Source organism: Cryptotermes secundus, unplaced genomic scaffold (genome assembly GCF_002891405.2).
Source record: "Cryptotermes secundus unplaced genomic scaffold, Csec_1.0 scaffold252, whole genome shotgun sequence".
NCBI classification, from domain to species: domain Eukaryota; kingdom Metazoa; phylum Arthropoda; class Insecta; order Blattodea; family Kalotermitidae; genus Cryptotermes; species Cryptotermes secundus.
The window spans coordinates 151,607-167,963 of NW_019733321.1; the positions used below are offsets into that span (position 1 = coordinate 151,607).

Here is a 16,357-nt window from a genome sequence, read left to right on the forward strand (position 1 = left end):
AGCGTGATGGATATGTGTTAACTGACTCCTTAGGCAGTGTCTATGGTTAAATATTAAAGTTTGCAATAATTATTCAGATTGTTTTTAATGATCTATAACAACACCATTTAGAGGCCCGAAAGTATTGTCAGTAAGCCTGGAATCGAACCACAACTGTCCAGCGGATCTCTATAACACTGAAAGAGATTGGTTACAAGTGTTCTCTGTTTAATTAATTACGAGTATTTATTTCATTCCAAAGAAATCGAACAAAAGTACCGTGAAAAATAGGTGATTTCAAAATATACTGAATTTACTCGTACTTTCAATAGTCCACACTTTTTGTTAGACATATTCGGAAATGTATACGAAAAGTAAATGTTTCCAGTAATTTTCACTCGCTATACATCGTAGTATGAAGCGCAAAAAATAATACTTATGTATATATATATATATAAAACCTGAGAATGCCCAATAATCACATTCGACTTTCCCTAAGAGTACGCGGTCACTGGCACGTAACGATAACATCTCTCCATTGGGTGATTTCACGTAAAACGCAGTTTTCCTCAATGACATCACTATATAAATCAAGTAACCTCTTATCAATTTTCGTGATATATAGTTATGACGTAATTTCCGACACATTACTGATTACATAAGTCGTTTATAGTAAAGTATAGAAGCGCTAATATTTTAAGTTAATTCTGACACATTAATTCAAAATTTCGGCACAAAAGGTTTGCTTCATCATAATTTACAAGAAGACTATTGTGACCACATTTCAAATGTAGGTGAGGTCTATGCTTAAAAGACGAGTATCGCCTGGTCAATGTTATCAGAACTTGAAGGTAGGGCCTGCGTAACATCACGAGAGTGGGCATGTTAGGTGCCAGTCATAACTGAGTTCGACTGTACGTTCCATTGTCTTTGTTCCACTTTAAATAAAATTTTCTTCATGCAATTAATGTGGATTCAATCCAAGACTCTCCTATCCATTCTGAACGCACCTTGGTACATAAACAGGCACAGGATCCATGAAGATCTACAAATTAAAACAGTGCTAAGTGAAATATAAAGTGGAATACCAGACACTTCAGAAAATTAGAAAACCACACGAATGCACTAGCAGTGAGTCTATTAGACAATAGCGAAACCTCACATAAAATGAAGATACACCGTCCTAACTCTACCAGACAGATCTGAGTAAAACCCTAATACAAGAATTAAAATGATACCTAAGTGAACAAAATAAAGATTACATGAGTTACGCCACTGGGTATAACTCATTCACGAGCCAGTACTTATTGAACATATATATTTATTGCAGATTCTGCAGATTGTGTACAATTATGTATGAAAAAAATTAATGTTGAGAAGCGACACGATTGTGGCCATGTGAATTCGCAACACGAATTTTGTTATTCCTGTGGAGAGCTGAGAGTAAGCTCACAACGTCGGCCTAGCAGGAGGCTAAAACAAATCTGTTATCTTTTATATGGTTGCCATTTGGAGGGTGAAGACAAATTCGGACACCTCGTGCAGGTTGCACGTCGTGATATGTAAAATTTCATTTAATAGTTGAAAGGAAAGAAGAAAAGCATGACGTCTGCATTTGCCATTACGTGGCGTGAATACATCATGCAATCTGAACACTGCTATTTTTATCCTACTAACATTTCGCACTTTTCGACCTGCGAAGGTTAAATAGAGTTCATTTTTATGTTACGCATCCTGTTTTATACATAGATTTAGGGGCTTTTATTCCGTCACACAACACGTTGATATTGTAGCATATACAGCCTTCCTACGCAACAGGCGAATGTACGAGTACAACTGCTGTTTCTAGGCAACGGCGAAGACGCTGTGGGCTACCGAAGATTTAGCAGGTAAAGTGTGGAGATTAGTGATGTCGCTGTAATTAATTGTAGTTCCGAGTGGTGTATACAAGTGGTCAATACAACCATTCACCAATCCATTTCTCGCCACTAGCCAAACATATAAATCTTAACAACATAATAAGCTGCTGAATTATGCCAAAACATCAGTCAGTTTATTATATTAAACAATACAGGTTTCGGTCCTGATTGACCATCATCAGGTGTATGAGTATTGTATAATCATAAATATATTGCGCTATATTACTGAACATGTAATCAAAATTAATTCACTTTTGGTCACACAGTTAAAAGATTTTCAAAGAAAGTGTGAAAATTAAAAATTGTAAAACGTGTAATAAACCGATTTATCTATTGGCATAATTCAATAATTTATTATATTTAGCAGAATCAACGTGTCGCGTGACGTCATAAAGACCCGTAAGTGAAATGGTGTAACGGAACTCTTCCTGTGCAGCGAAGCAAGTGCCGCATCGCGAAGATTTTCCTTTCAATGCCATCAACAAATTGGAAGGAATATTCTGTTCTCGAAGAAGAAGAGCGGACTATATGAAAGACTCTTTAGTGTCTTCCGATCCAGGATGAATTCCACACGAATACCAAAAACAACAGCTAATTAAACAAAATGAGAGATTAATGACCTACGTAGTACATGAACAAAGTCATCAAAGCAACATTAAGAATTTCTTGATTCTAAGCTAAAACAATGGAATCTACTCCATGAAGACATAAGGATTTTTATACAGGAAAAATAATATGATAAACACACACCTTTGTGTGTGTATCTCTATATGAGCGATCAGACTGAAAGACTGTTATTTTAATATGAAGATAAAAAGTGGTACTTACTTCTTAACTCGTCAAAAGTATTTTTTTTAATTCACTACTGGGGGGTGGAGTCCAGCTGGGTCCACTCGGCACGGCGGCCACTAATTGGCCTATTGTACTTGCCTCGGGTGATGGGGAATTTTGTGGAATGAAGACTGGCAGGGGAAATCGAAGTACTCGGAGTAAACCTGTCCCAGCGCCACCTTGCCCACCACAAATCCCACTTGACCAGACCCGGGATCGAACCAGGGTCGCCGCGATGGGAAGCCAGCGACTAACCGCTTGAGCCTAAGAAAGGCTCATAGTCTTGGACTTTGTTGCGGGAGTTGAGAAAAACATGACAACCTTTCAAGATAATCTGAAATACCGAGTATGGTCGAAATTTGTATTGACTGTCTCCTGAATGCAAATCTGAAGTGTTACGTTACACTGGCTCCCTCGATTTTCCTTGAGTAATATGAATAACGAAATGTTTTAAAACTGTTTGCAACTTTGGATATCATAATTTGTGCTTTCAATTTTGAAATCCTTAAATTCGAGAAAATTTATCGGACTAGTACAATTATTCAGTTTGATATTCCAGCACATATTTAAATCATTAACATATTAGTGGAAGAAAATAAAAGTTTATTCAATGTTTATAAAGGTAAATTAATCAGTTAAACACTATTCCATGAAACTTATAGGGGTGGAGTTCTAGCTCCACCGTTCTTAACTTCGGCACTAGATGACAAACTGTTTAGATCTATGTGTATGTATGTACGTACGAGGAAATAGCAACAGTATTTACCGTTGTCCCATACTGTTGCTACGAAATACGTATCAGTGTTATGAAATGGCCCAAGTTTCACAGAAATATAACTTTACACTTATAGGGATATAAATGATTCCTATGCTGAACAGCAACTGAAAGCTTCTTTCATTTGTCAAACTATAAATAGACTTGTTGCACTTAAGACGGAGTTTGTCTCATATATAAACAGACCTTTGATGAATGTTACTAAACTGTTAACTCTCAGATCTAATAATGACGGCGTTTGAGAACGAAGTGTCCAGTAGAAGTTCCGGTCCTAGAATAAAGAAGTCTTAAGGATGAATGTTACAAGAGACTTCATAATTTGTATGTTTCATCTAATGTTTCTAGGATAATCACATCGAACAGATAAACATAGGTGGGATATATGTTGTATAGAAAATTGGGAGACATGAGAAAATCATGCAACTTTTTGTTCACAAAACTGCAAAGTAACAGATCCTTGGGAGAAATAGCCATAGATTTTTAATAATATTAAAGTAGATGATAAGTGATGGATTGGATTCAACTGGCTCAATATAGGCTCGAATGGTAAGTTATTTTGAACACGGTAATAAATCTTCTGTTTATACTGAATGCGGTGAGTATTTCAGCGACTCTCAGCTTCTCAAGGACTCCGCTCCATGGAGATGGAGTGACCCGCCGTTTCTAAATAAAAGGAAGGCAGTCAACTTGATTCTCTAGCTCCGAATTAGCAAGTCACTGTATTTTGGAGCAAACGGTACTAGAGACACTCTAATCAAAACATAACGTTAGTTCACAGAGAATATTTCTTCAGTAGCTTTCAAAGTAATGTTCAAAGAAACTGAAGTCCGCATTTCGCTTTCCTCAGAACTCTGTTTGGTAAGAAGGTAAACATGATCACTGGCTCCAGGAAACTCGAAACTTTGTGCGCTGTCCTAATATTTGCATTTGTGAGCATTCAGCACCGTTTGGGTCCATCTCACAGAGAAACTCACACTGCATAATATTCCCTACCGCCGGGTTTTGAGAGGGGTTGACTTGATAGTGGCTCGAGAACGAGAAGAGGGGAGCTATTTAGATGTAAAGTGGACGCAGAAGTAGGTAGGGTTTCGGCCTAGGGGGATGATTTCTGTTGTAGAGCTGGCTGGCAGTCCTCTGCATGATGCGATTGGGATTTAGTTTTATTCCTCTTGTGAAGCCCAAGTTTTGAACAGGATTTCCCTATATAGAAGCGGCCAGGGCTTGGTGCCAGGGTATAAAGAACTGGTTCTAGGTAAGAAACATCCAAACCGGACTTTCATTTTTCCCGCAGAATGATCCAAAAAGAAGTGAAACGAAAAAATTATTATAAATAATAATTAATAATAATAATAATAATTAAGATATGGGGCCAGAAGGGCCGCCTCTGTGGTCTAGTGGTCAGAGTTCTTAATTACAGATCCAGAGGTCCCGGATTCGATTCGCAGCCCTATCACATTTTCTGAGCAGTAGTGAATCTGGAACGGGGTCCACAGCCTCGTGAAGATAATTGCGGAACTATTTCAAGGAAATAGCGGCTCCGTTCTAGAAAACCGAAATTAATGGCCGTGGGGATTCATTGCGCTGACCACGCGATACCCTCTATCCTCTGAAGTTGGCACTAACTTCGCCGACAAGCGGCGGTCGCTCTGTCGGTATAGTTCGCTTGCGGACTCGAGCCACGGAATTTGTTTTTATGGGGCCAGAGCTCTCGTGTCCTTTGCTTGTGTTCACCCGTATGAAAGTCCAAATAAATCTGCCAATGTGACATACATGACAGGAAAGTTATGCTCTACATTATAAAATGAAACGTGTTTTACAAGCGAGGTGTTACAATTTAGCACTTCTCGCTGTCCTCCAATTCTGTTTACTTCTTACAAGCTATATTAGGCATTTATCGCCTTTCGCATATTCACAGTTCTTCTATCCTGAATATGGGGAAAAGTATGTTCCTCTGCTAAGCTAATACCTGTCTACCAGACTAACCGGAGATATCCCAAAAGATCGTAGTCTTCAGAGAAAAATTACCTTTTCTTTTACTTTAATTCTGTGACTTTTCGGGAATTCAATGTATAGCAGCAGAGTCTGGGATAACACATGACGAGCATTTCCGAAATTATTAAGTTCCTACTTTAATTATGAATAGATCTATCACTGGGGTACGCGGTAGCGCAGTTGGTTGAGGCACTATGCTACAAGCCGGAAGGTCGCGGGATCAAATCCCGATGATGTGGATTTTTTTAATTTACCTAATCCTTCCAGCCGCACTATGGCCCTGGGTTCGACTCAGTCTCTAACAGAAATGAGTACGAGGAATATTCTTGGGGCTAAAGGGCGGCCGACGCATAAGTATGACAACCTTACCGCCATCTGTGAGCCGATTGTCTAGAAAATGTGGGAACCTCAACATTTCATAACCCTATGGGCCATCACGACCTATTACAGGGATACCGTTACTTTTATTTTAAATCTCTAGTGGGGGTGGAGTCCAGCTGGGTCCACTCGGCATGGCATCCACTGATTGGCCTATTGTAGCCTGCCCCGTGTGATTATGATGATGGAGAATTTGGTGGAATGAAGACTGGCAGGGGAAACTGAAGTACTCGGCGAAAACCAGCTCCAGCCCCACTTTGTCCACCACAAATCCCAATTGACCAGACCCAGGATCGAACCCGGGCCGCCATGATACCGTTACTTACTTTACTCTCTTATAGGTCTATCAGTTCGATTCATGTTCGTCCCTAAACGACTTAAAAGGTCCCATGTTATGCTATGATTCTCTCCTGTAAGCAGCAGACGAGCACTATTAGCTCCATCTTTCTAGTACATCTACCTCTTTAGCAGTTTGATTTCTTTCATATATTTGCTTCCTACTCCCAATGTATTAATGTCCTCCTTCCCGTGCCATCTTAGCTTAATATTAATAGAGTGTCGACAATTCTGCTCCGAGTTCAGCACTCCTGGCCGTTATCTCTTCTCACGGAATGCCTTATTCTAATTGTAGTCGATATTCTCTCTGATGAGACTCAAAGCCGGAGTCAGCAATTTCTCTTAGTAAATCACTGTTTAACTGAATACGAAAACGTTGTCCGACGCCATTTACTTGAAAACTTAAAAAATGTGTAAGAGAAATTTAACAGAAATATATGCAGAGAAGGTTACCAAGAAGAAAATTGAACAGTAACTGTCAAGAGAAGGCCCTTTCACACACACGAACGTTATATTTGGAAAAATAATGCATTCAATTTATATCTTACTTTGTTTAACGATGCTGATATTTGCTTAGGTTATGTAGTGCTGAATGGTGACTGAACTATTGATGAAAAGGGTATGTGAGAGTGTCATCGATCTAATTCAGGATCATACCCCAATATTCGACTAAAAAGATGCCTTAGGGACGATATCGAGCCGTCTAACCTTGCATTTGCCGACTGCTAAGCGTGTTCCACACGCTGTTGGTCTGACATGTGGTACACAGGTGCTACGGACTAAGTCCATCTAAGGAATTTCACCGCCTGTCGAAATCTGCTGCAATAAACTTAAAGTATCGTATCATACAGAGCCGTTGCTACGCAGCGACGGCGAAACAGACAACGAAACAACGGTCGTTGGTAGGCAGCGCGCAGAGCGGTGTGTTCTATGTCGTCCGCTCGGAGGATATATCAAGCAACCGACTGAGTTCAGTTCAGTCAGTGCAGTGAAGTCAGTTAAGTGAAGTGAAGTAGTTGGTTGGTGAGTTAGTTACAGAACTGCTGAGGTTCAGTCATTCTGCGTCGTTGCTGTCAGAAGATAGTAACTGAGGCACGGGAATCGTTCGGAAACCCAGAGTAAGGGGAACAACCGCCGTTAGAAACCGTTACCGAGTAACGATCTGTGAAGATACTCTTAACCCGTGCTGTAGTGAGGAGATAAGTCCATGAATTAGCGAAAGGTTTACACTTATTTGGGGGCACGCGGTAGCGTAGCTGGTTGCGGCGCTACGCTACAAGCCGGAAGATGGGGGATTCAAGTCCCGATGAGGTATTGGATTTTCTTCAATTGACCTAATCCTTGCATCCGCACTATGACCGTGGAGTAGACTCAGCCTTTAACAGAAAAGAATACCAGGAATATTCTTGGAATATTCTTGGGGGTAAAGCGCGGCAGGCGCGTAAAGCTGACAATCTTGCCGCCATCTATGAGCCGATTGACTAGAAAATGTGCGAACCTCAACATCTCACAACCCCATGGGCCTCCACGGCCTGTTGCAGGGATACCTTTGCTTTACTTTACTTTACTTCACTTTACACCACCGTGTTATTTCCACCTATAAGTAGTCAATAAATCCAATTGCCAATCCAAATTCCGTCTATAGTCACTCGTACATGTGACATAATTAAAAACTAAAGGTTTCTGTTAAGCCCAGTGATGAAACCACGAGTGAGATACGGTCCATTGGCTGCGGTGAATCCTCTCGGAAAACGTAAAGTTTCGAGGGAAGGAACTGAACTTGCATTGCTTCAGCTTACATACTCGTATTATGAAGCCTGTTTTCAGGCAGACACATCGCAGCTTCCATTCTTATCCCTGCACTTAATTAATTAAGCACTTTGCCATGAAGTCGTGTGGGGGAGTGAAGGTATAGCCCCACCTTTCTTGACCTTGGCACTAGATGGAGATAAATGGTAAGTTTCAGGCCCCGACCGCTTTATCCCTGGGAAAATTCCGCCGGTACCAATTGAATAGGTGATTGGGAATGCCCCAGAGCCGGTCTGAAAGCTGTGGAGAAGAAAAGACTCTTGCCATGCCAGGCAGTCTAGCCGGTAGCTCGTTGCTTTACCGACTGAGCTATTCGCAACACCCATTACTCGTCCAAAGAGACCTCTCACATGAAACTTGACGGTCGTAACTAAAGCATTAGGTAATAGCATGCACGTTCATTGGGTGTTATGCCCTAACATTCTTCATATAACAATTTAATGTGTCGTCCCCTATACTCCCGCATTGTCAATATAAATTTTGTGTATATTTTAAGCATCTCGTTGTGAACCTAGCTTCAAGCAATTCTCCACCCTTGGTTCTTTCGCAACCCTTTACGCCGTCCAGACTGCTACCCTCACTGTGTGCTGTGGAGGCAGAGATATTAAAACGAAGGCGTTTATTTGAGCTCGATTAAAAAGAACATGAACCCCACCCCATTTCCCTTCAAGATCTTTCGCGAGATTAAGCCTATATTCTCTACCACTCAGAAGTTCGCCTCTTTCTCGGAAACTCATTCCAAGTTGAAGTCGTGGCAGGAGGACTGTGTTCTGGGATGGAATTCTCCAGTTCCCTTTAACCATTTAAAACGAAAACATCGTAAAATATAATTAAGAATTCCCGTCATTATACTGTGTAATTATCCTCACAAGTGTTCTTCCATTTTCGCCATGTCATATCCGTGTCTTCGCATGAAAATGTGAAAGGATAATACTAAAATGGACTCCTGAGAAATAAGTTGTAATGTTACAGACTGAATGGATCTGACTCAGAATTAGAGCTAATGGCCGGATTTTATGATATCGTTAATGAATTATAAAGTTCCATATACACAGGAAACTTCCTAATCAGAGGAGCATCTAATGACTACATTAAATTTTAGTAACTATTTTAAAACTCTTCACTTCTCAGCCTTACGTTTATTTATGAATTATATATATAACGTTTATTTTATATTTACAATCACAGTTATTTACTATGTAAATCCTCTTTAAATTTCGAGAAATAAATAATATTATTTAGTTCATAATACTACGTTCCTTATTCAGGTGTTTGAACTGTTCTTTCCTGCGTGTTCTTTGCCCTCTTCGCACTGCATACCCAGAGTTTCAGGGCTGCTTCTATCCTTGTGTTTTCGCAGTTGGGCTACACGCATGTTTGATTCGTCTAACTGTACAAATATACACCTACTTAACGGTTTCAAGTTCTCACTTATCATTCTTCCGTTATCGGTTCGTCGATGTTACCGAATTTTCGTGTCTACTATCATATTTCTCAAATGACTTAACAAATGTTTTGTATAATTTCAGATGTGTGCTCCTAAACGTTACATTCACAAAGTACATACATGATTTAATTTTACATATCTAAATATTTGTTCTTAATATCCTAATTTACTTTGCCATATGCATTTAGGATTTCTTATGTATTTAAGACCACATATGTGTCCTATTGGTTGAATAGAAAATAGCGCATTTCATTTTATTAAATGTACTGGTTCACTATGAAATGCAAAGTTGAATCTCGCTCATTCTATGGGTTAAATATGAAATAGAGAACTGCACCTTAACAATTCTATTGTTTTTATGCAAAAAATGCATTAGCACGTATTAATAAGTTTTCCTTTAAAAGCCAATGTTTTCGTTTCATTTATTGGTGCCAAATGTTTACCTCTTTAATCCACAGTCGTCGTGATAAGAAACGCCCATTATAACATTGAACAATTCTGCAGATTTCCTACAGACTGTACTTATTTGATTCCTGTTTCTCAGAATGTACAATGATTGTTTCCTCAAGCAGAATTGAGTAACCACTCCTCAAATGAGTGCGAGGAATTTTCCTGGGGAGTAAAGAGCGGCCAGCGCATAGGGCTGACAACCTTACAGCCACCTGTGAACCGACTGTATAGAAAATGTGGGAACCTCAACATCTCACAAAACTATGGGCCTCCAAGGCCTGTTACAGAGATGCCTTTACTTTTTACTTTTACTCCTCAACTGAGGCGCAGTTTATCTTCTGTGAGTAAATACAATTTTGTATATTGTTTAGATGAATACAGCCCTTCACTTGCTTTTCCAAATCGAGAGCCCAGGCAATTGACAGATATGAAAATTTATGCCAGTACATATGTAATACATATATATGGACTACTTTGGCCATTGGGTGAGAAAATCATGAAACTATTTCCAAAGTCCTAGTTAAGCTGACTCGAGCTTGGTCATCTTCTTCACGGGTGAAGGCTCAGTATCTCCATTAACCCCCCCCCCCAAAAAAAAAATATTAAGAAAAATTTTGGCTGAAGTTTTTCTTCATCCTTATGTTGCATGGATGTATTGATGTAAGCAGTGCGTCACTATGTTTCTGACACCAGCAAAGCAAGAGAACAGTTTTGAGGAAGCCTCTGGAGACTTCACATTGTCTAGTTACCGGGCTGCTGCCTAGCAGGCAGTTATGTATCCAGAAGGTCCTGCGATCGACCACAACGACACAGGTTTTCTTGGTTTCTTTCAGTCTTCAAGCAAATGCTGAGTTGGTTTAAGTTCCAAGTTTCAAGAGGATGCTTCTAAAACATCCCTACCTATTTCAATTCATCAAAACATAAACCAAATTGTCTATACAAACCACGTAACATGTAGTTCATTACAGAATCTTTATTACGCGGTCCCTGACTGCATCAGTTCGCAAAACATACGTCCTAACTTGAATAAACAAATTCTTCCCTTGATCAGTCCTCAGGCACTGGACGACTTGTGAGCAGGAAACTTACAGACCTGACCATCGGCTTGGTTTTGCCCCTCCCTCAATTCTTTCTCTTATTTTTTCAAACTTTACCGTGTTAGAGTCAGTTACAAATACGTCAGCTTGTTTTCAAGCTAAGCACCTAGCCATAAGGGCGTCTAGGAGACGTTAAGTTAATGCTCCACGAGTTCTAGATCTCCATACAAGACGGAGATAAGTCGTCTTCTTCAAGTTCTAGCAGCGTACAGAATAGATTAATATTTCCTAACTATCTATCCACAATTCTACAGTCCTTTTCATCGGGCCTTTGCCACTTGTTTAATTTCTTAATCCTATACATAGTCTGTAGGACTCCTGGACTGGGGATCAGCCCATCCAAAGGCCGTTACTTACACAGAGAACAACACGAACACAGAATAAACTTACACAGATATCCAAGCCTTGAGTGCTATTCGAACCCAGGATCCCAGTGTTCAAGCTAACAAAGACAGTTCATGACTTAGACCGCGCAGCCACTGCGATCGGCTGGATGTTTCCAAGTGCTATAAAATAACATGTAATTCACCTTCTGAGTTGGCACAAGCATATCTTTACCAAAAGAAAACAACTTGGTCTCACATTTTCCAAAATGTACTGGCTTATAGGCCGAGAGTCCAGTCTCTCAATACACAACAAACTTCTGCCATACAAGGTCATCCTCAAGCCCATCTGGACCTACGGATTACAACTCTGGGGGACAGCATCCAACTCCAACATAGAAATACTGGAACGCTTTCAATCAAAAGTACTGCGCCTAATAACCAACGCGCCATGGTACGTCCCAAATACGATCATCAGGCGTGATCTTCAAATCAACACAATCAAGGAAGAGATCAGCCAATGGAGCTCCCAATATAGAGCTCGACTACATACACACCCCAACGAACTTGCAGCTCAACTACTTCAACCACCAGACCTAAGGCGCCTCAAACGACACCAGCCAATCGATCTGATCACCAGATTCAAAATATAATCTTAGTTAGTAGTTTAGTTTTAAGTTTAGCTTAAATTTCTCCCCTTCTCCCACCAGGCCCCAACCTTCTCATATACGGAGGGGAACTAATGAGCTCCCCTCCACACGTCATTTCACACAATTCACAACAATTTGCTAAATGTATTCATACAGATTGCAAATAAATGGGCATCTCAACAAAAAAAAACCATCTGAGTACGTTTCGTTTGTGTTCATATGCTGCCGCTTGCTTGTGGCTAAAACTCCAACATGTCTCTGTTTGCACGGCCATTTTCATCAGAATCCCGGAAAAATGTACCCTCTCGAAACTCCTGGCACACACTGATCAGGGGAATAAGTTTTCTCGAGAAGAGAAGAATGGCATTTTCCTGTCTGGACTGAACTGCGGTATCCAACGGATCAACCCTTTTGTTATATTTTAGTAGAGAGATGAGTCCAGGTCAGAGAGCAGTCGAAATCACAGCTGTATTTTCAATATAATTTTTCTGTGTATGAAGTACAAGAGCTAAAATAATACCACTCGCTGCCCACAGCATTCCACTTTTTTTGAACGATATCACGATTACTGGGAATGCTCATAAATGGAAAACTGTTTTTACAAGGAGCCTACGCGTTGTGCCGTGACAACTGCGACATCTGTGTATATAGCATGAGTATGTATGTTGGATGCATGGGTGTATTTTTTCTGCAGAAAATATCTGTCCGTTTTACTGATATCACAAGTGGAATTCCATTAGGTTGAGCAACTCCCCATCTGCATCAAGCTGATATGCCCGCCTTGCATTCGGCTCTGCTCTTCTAGCTCCTCTGTTCACACGAATATTAATAAACATAACCACGTGATAAGGTTCCCTAACGATAGGCTCTTTAAACTGGTTGATATGGGTCACAAGGAAGAAGAAGGGACAGTGGGAATAGAGTGGGACACGTTTAGAGAGAACAAACAGGCATACGGGCACACAAACAACATGACGATCTCATTCGTCTGTTTTCTTCCATTAGGAGAGGCAAGTGGGCCAATAAAATGTTCTGACTTACAACGTGGTGACCATAAAATTTTGTATATACACAAAAAACGCGATTAATTTCAAATGTACATAATTTATTACCCTCCATGTCTTGCTGCCGCATACCAGAATATTGTCCTACACAAATTCTGCTTTCACTTCCGTGACCTTACATGATAGCATGTAAGTAACATTTCATGTAACAATACGGACAGCTAAGTGATAAAGTTAACACGTAACGAAATCCCAAGCAAGTTAGAAAATTATGAAACATAAATCAAAGCTCTAACTCTACACGCCGCACATTAAATTTGGAGCAGAATTTCTACTTTTGCTTTATTTAATTAGGTCCCCTTTCTTTTAGTCACTGGCGTCATACAAGAAGAATATATGGGAGGAAATTATTCCTGTTGCTCCTCTTAAAATGCTCAACCAATTCTACACAGTGAGGGTAGCTAAAACTATAAACTGAATAGCAGAAACAAGCGTTCCTGGACTGGGATATTATTGCTTTATCATCAGTGTTACAATATATAATAGATCAGAGTACTGAAGTCCGACGAATTAAATCACTTGAATTTTGTATTAATGTTAATTAATGACTCATTATACACGGTGTGTCCAGGATTCGTTACGATTTTTTTTTTTAAATTTTGGCCTGAAATGCCATCTGTTGGGGTGTTGTGGCTTTGAGATTCTTGAAGTTCCAGCTGTGGCTGTCTATAATTTCAAAGCGCAAGCATCGCTGCATCATGTCTTCTGACCTTGAATGTAACAGTACTGTTCTGACGCTCGTCGGAAAATGGCGGTTGAACAGAGAGCCAACATCAAATATTGTTTGAAGTTAGACAAAATAGGCGGAGAAGGGCATGAAATGATGAAAAGTGTGTACGGCAGCGATTGTTTGGGTCGCTCGAACATTTTTCGATGGTATGCTGTATTTCGTGACGGCAGGGAGGACATTGAAGACGCTCCACGCGTATTGAAGCCGAGAAAAACTCGCACTGAAGGAAATGTGAAAGAGTGACCGAATTCCTTGCATCAGACAGATGTGTTTCTGCATGACTCATGGAGGAGCTTTGAGGAGTACCAAAAAGTACTGTGCATCATATTTTGACCGAGGATTTTGGCAAACGGAAGGTCTGTGCGCGGTTTGTACCGCACGCGCTGTCAGGCGATGAAAAATATGTCAGAGTGGAACACTGCAAAGACATGTTGCGGTCGGCCCAAAGTGATACAAAGTTTACAAAATCGATTGTTACTGGTGATGAGACATGGTGTTTTCAATGTGAGCCTCCCACAAAGCGGCAGAGTGCAGCGTGGTTGAGCCCAAAGAAGCCGAAACCAAAGAAAGTGCACATGCAAAAGAGTCGAGTAGAGACACTACTAACAGTTTTCTTCGATTCCAAAGGAATTTCTGCCAGAAGGTCAAAGAGTGAATTATGATTATTATCTCTGAGTCCTCAATCCTTTGTGGGCGAGATTTCTTCGAATTCGACCTGAATATCGACAGCAAGGTTCCTGGTGGCTCCTCCACGACAATGCCCCACCCCACAAATCGAAGATCGTGCGCGATTTTTTGGCCAGAAAAGGGATCATAGTCCTTGATCGTCCTCCGTATTCGCCAGATTTGGCTCCAGCAGATTTCTGGCTGTTCCCAAAAGTTAAGTTGGTGATGAAAGGACACCGTCACGACACCATCCGGGACATCCAAAGGGGATGTATCGTAGTTTTAAATGCGATTCCACAAAAGGAGTACAGCGACTGTGTTCGAAAACTTTTCAATCGATTCCAGCTATGTATTGATTCAGAAGGAGACTATTTTGAATAAAAAGAGTGAAATTTAGAAAATAATTCACGTCTTGTATTTTTAATGAACACAGTCCTAACAGAACCTGGACACCCTATGTACGTTAGGTTCATTAATAGGACTTCCAAAATAAAGAAACGGTTCCCTGTCGTTACATTGGGACTGCACTGACTAATGCACAAGAACCATCAGTTAAATCACTCAGCACTTGAATTGGTAACACAGCACAATAACACATTCATACACTCACTGACGTGTTTCCGGGAAAGAGAGAAAGAAGATACATAAAGGCGGATGTGAAAAGAAAGTTTGCAGTTTCTGAAGAAACAAATAAACCAAACTGTCGAAAGTGAAATAGATTTGAATTCATCCAGAGGAAAATGTTTAGCAGCCTGCTAAAGTTCATGTAAACGTGTGGCAACTCTGAATTGGTTCTTCCATTAAAGATGATGATGGTTTTGATGACATGATGTCGTTCACAAGGCGACGTTCTGTATCATAATATCTGAAGAATAAAGCTCAGAATAAAGAACTCCACATTCTCAAAGAAAAGTAAAATGGGGTGAGTAAGTGTACCGTCCCCGGAAATTATAAAGAATACTTTCCCATAATCGTAAAGCCTCTACTGTTTTACGTGCTAACAAAACCGTAAATTTCCTAATATATCTGGACGTTCTTTATTCCACAGGAAACAGAAATTTGACAGGATTCGGATAGAATACTGAAAGGACGGCTAAACTATTTTATCATTACATATAATGATAATATGTAATGATAAAATAGTTTAGCCGTCCTTTCAGTATTCTATCCGAATCTTGTCAAATTTCTGTTTCCTGTGGGATGAAAGACGTCCAGATATATTAGGAAATTTACGGTTTTGTTATACACGTATGTACATTGTTGCGTGTTCCCTAGGTAACACGAAAAGAGTTCACGTGGGTTTCCGGGTTTGAGCGAATATTTATTGGACACACTCACTTTTGCTCTTCCAAGTACAATTATCATCCACTTATAGCTTTGGCAGACGTTTCTTACAGCACTGCTATAGTTGCTGCTTGCACCGTTAATCTCGGTGAAGTCTTCTATTCCCTTTGTCTCATGCGATCTGCCTTCTGCTCTACTCGGAGCTGCACTAAGAACTCAGAACTCAAAAACTGACTGGTCAAATCAAGTCAAGTCAAATCAAAGTCAAAGTCACATTGCGACTGACTGGTCTCGAAGAAGCTGGACTTTTATAACGTGCACTTGGACGGAATATAGCGCACCATGTAGGAGCCTTTGGGCTTGGCCGCTCTCATGCAACGAACCTTTTGTTGTTGTCCTTTCATCTCCGAGGAAAAGAGTTTGTTGCCTAAGGTATTCCTAGGCAACGGCCCACTGGTATTGCGTTACCATGGAAGTATATATTCCAGATTTCTGGCGCACGCCACATTATGTATATTGAATACATAACCTAGGAATCTAATCCTGTGTACATTTTCTACATATGATAAATAAGTAACATTTTTTCCATATATAACTTTCAATAGGACCATCGCCATGTTTATAATT

The 16,357-nt window shown here is 40.2% G+C and overlaps 1 protein-coding gene across 1 annotated transcript in view; it reads right to left on the reverse strand.

The window, feature by feature from the left end:
* LOC111867926 (zwei Ig domain protein zig-8-like) overlaps positions 1–16,357 on the reverse strand; it is a gene marked incomplete at its 3' end in the record, with an annotated part of 336,655 nt that overhangs the window by 140,770 nt on the left and 179,528 nt on the right. The gene's annotated exons all lie outside the window — the stretch shown is intronic.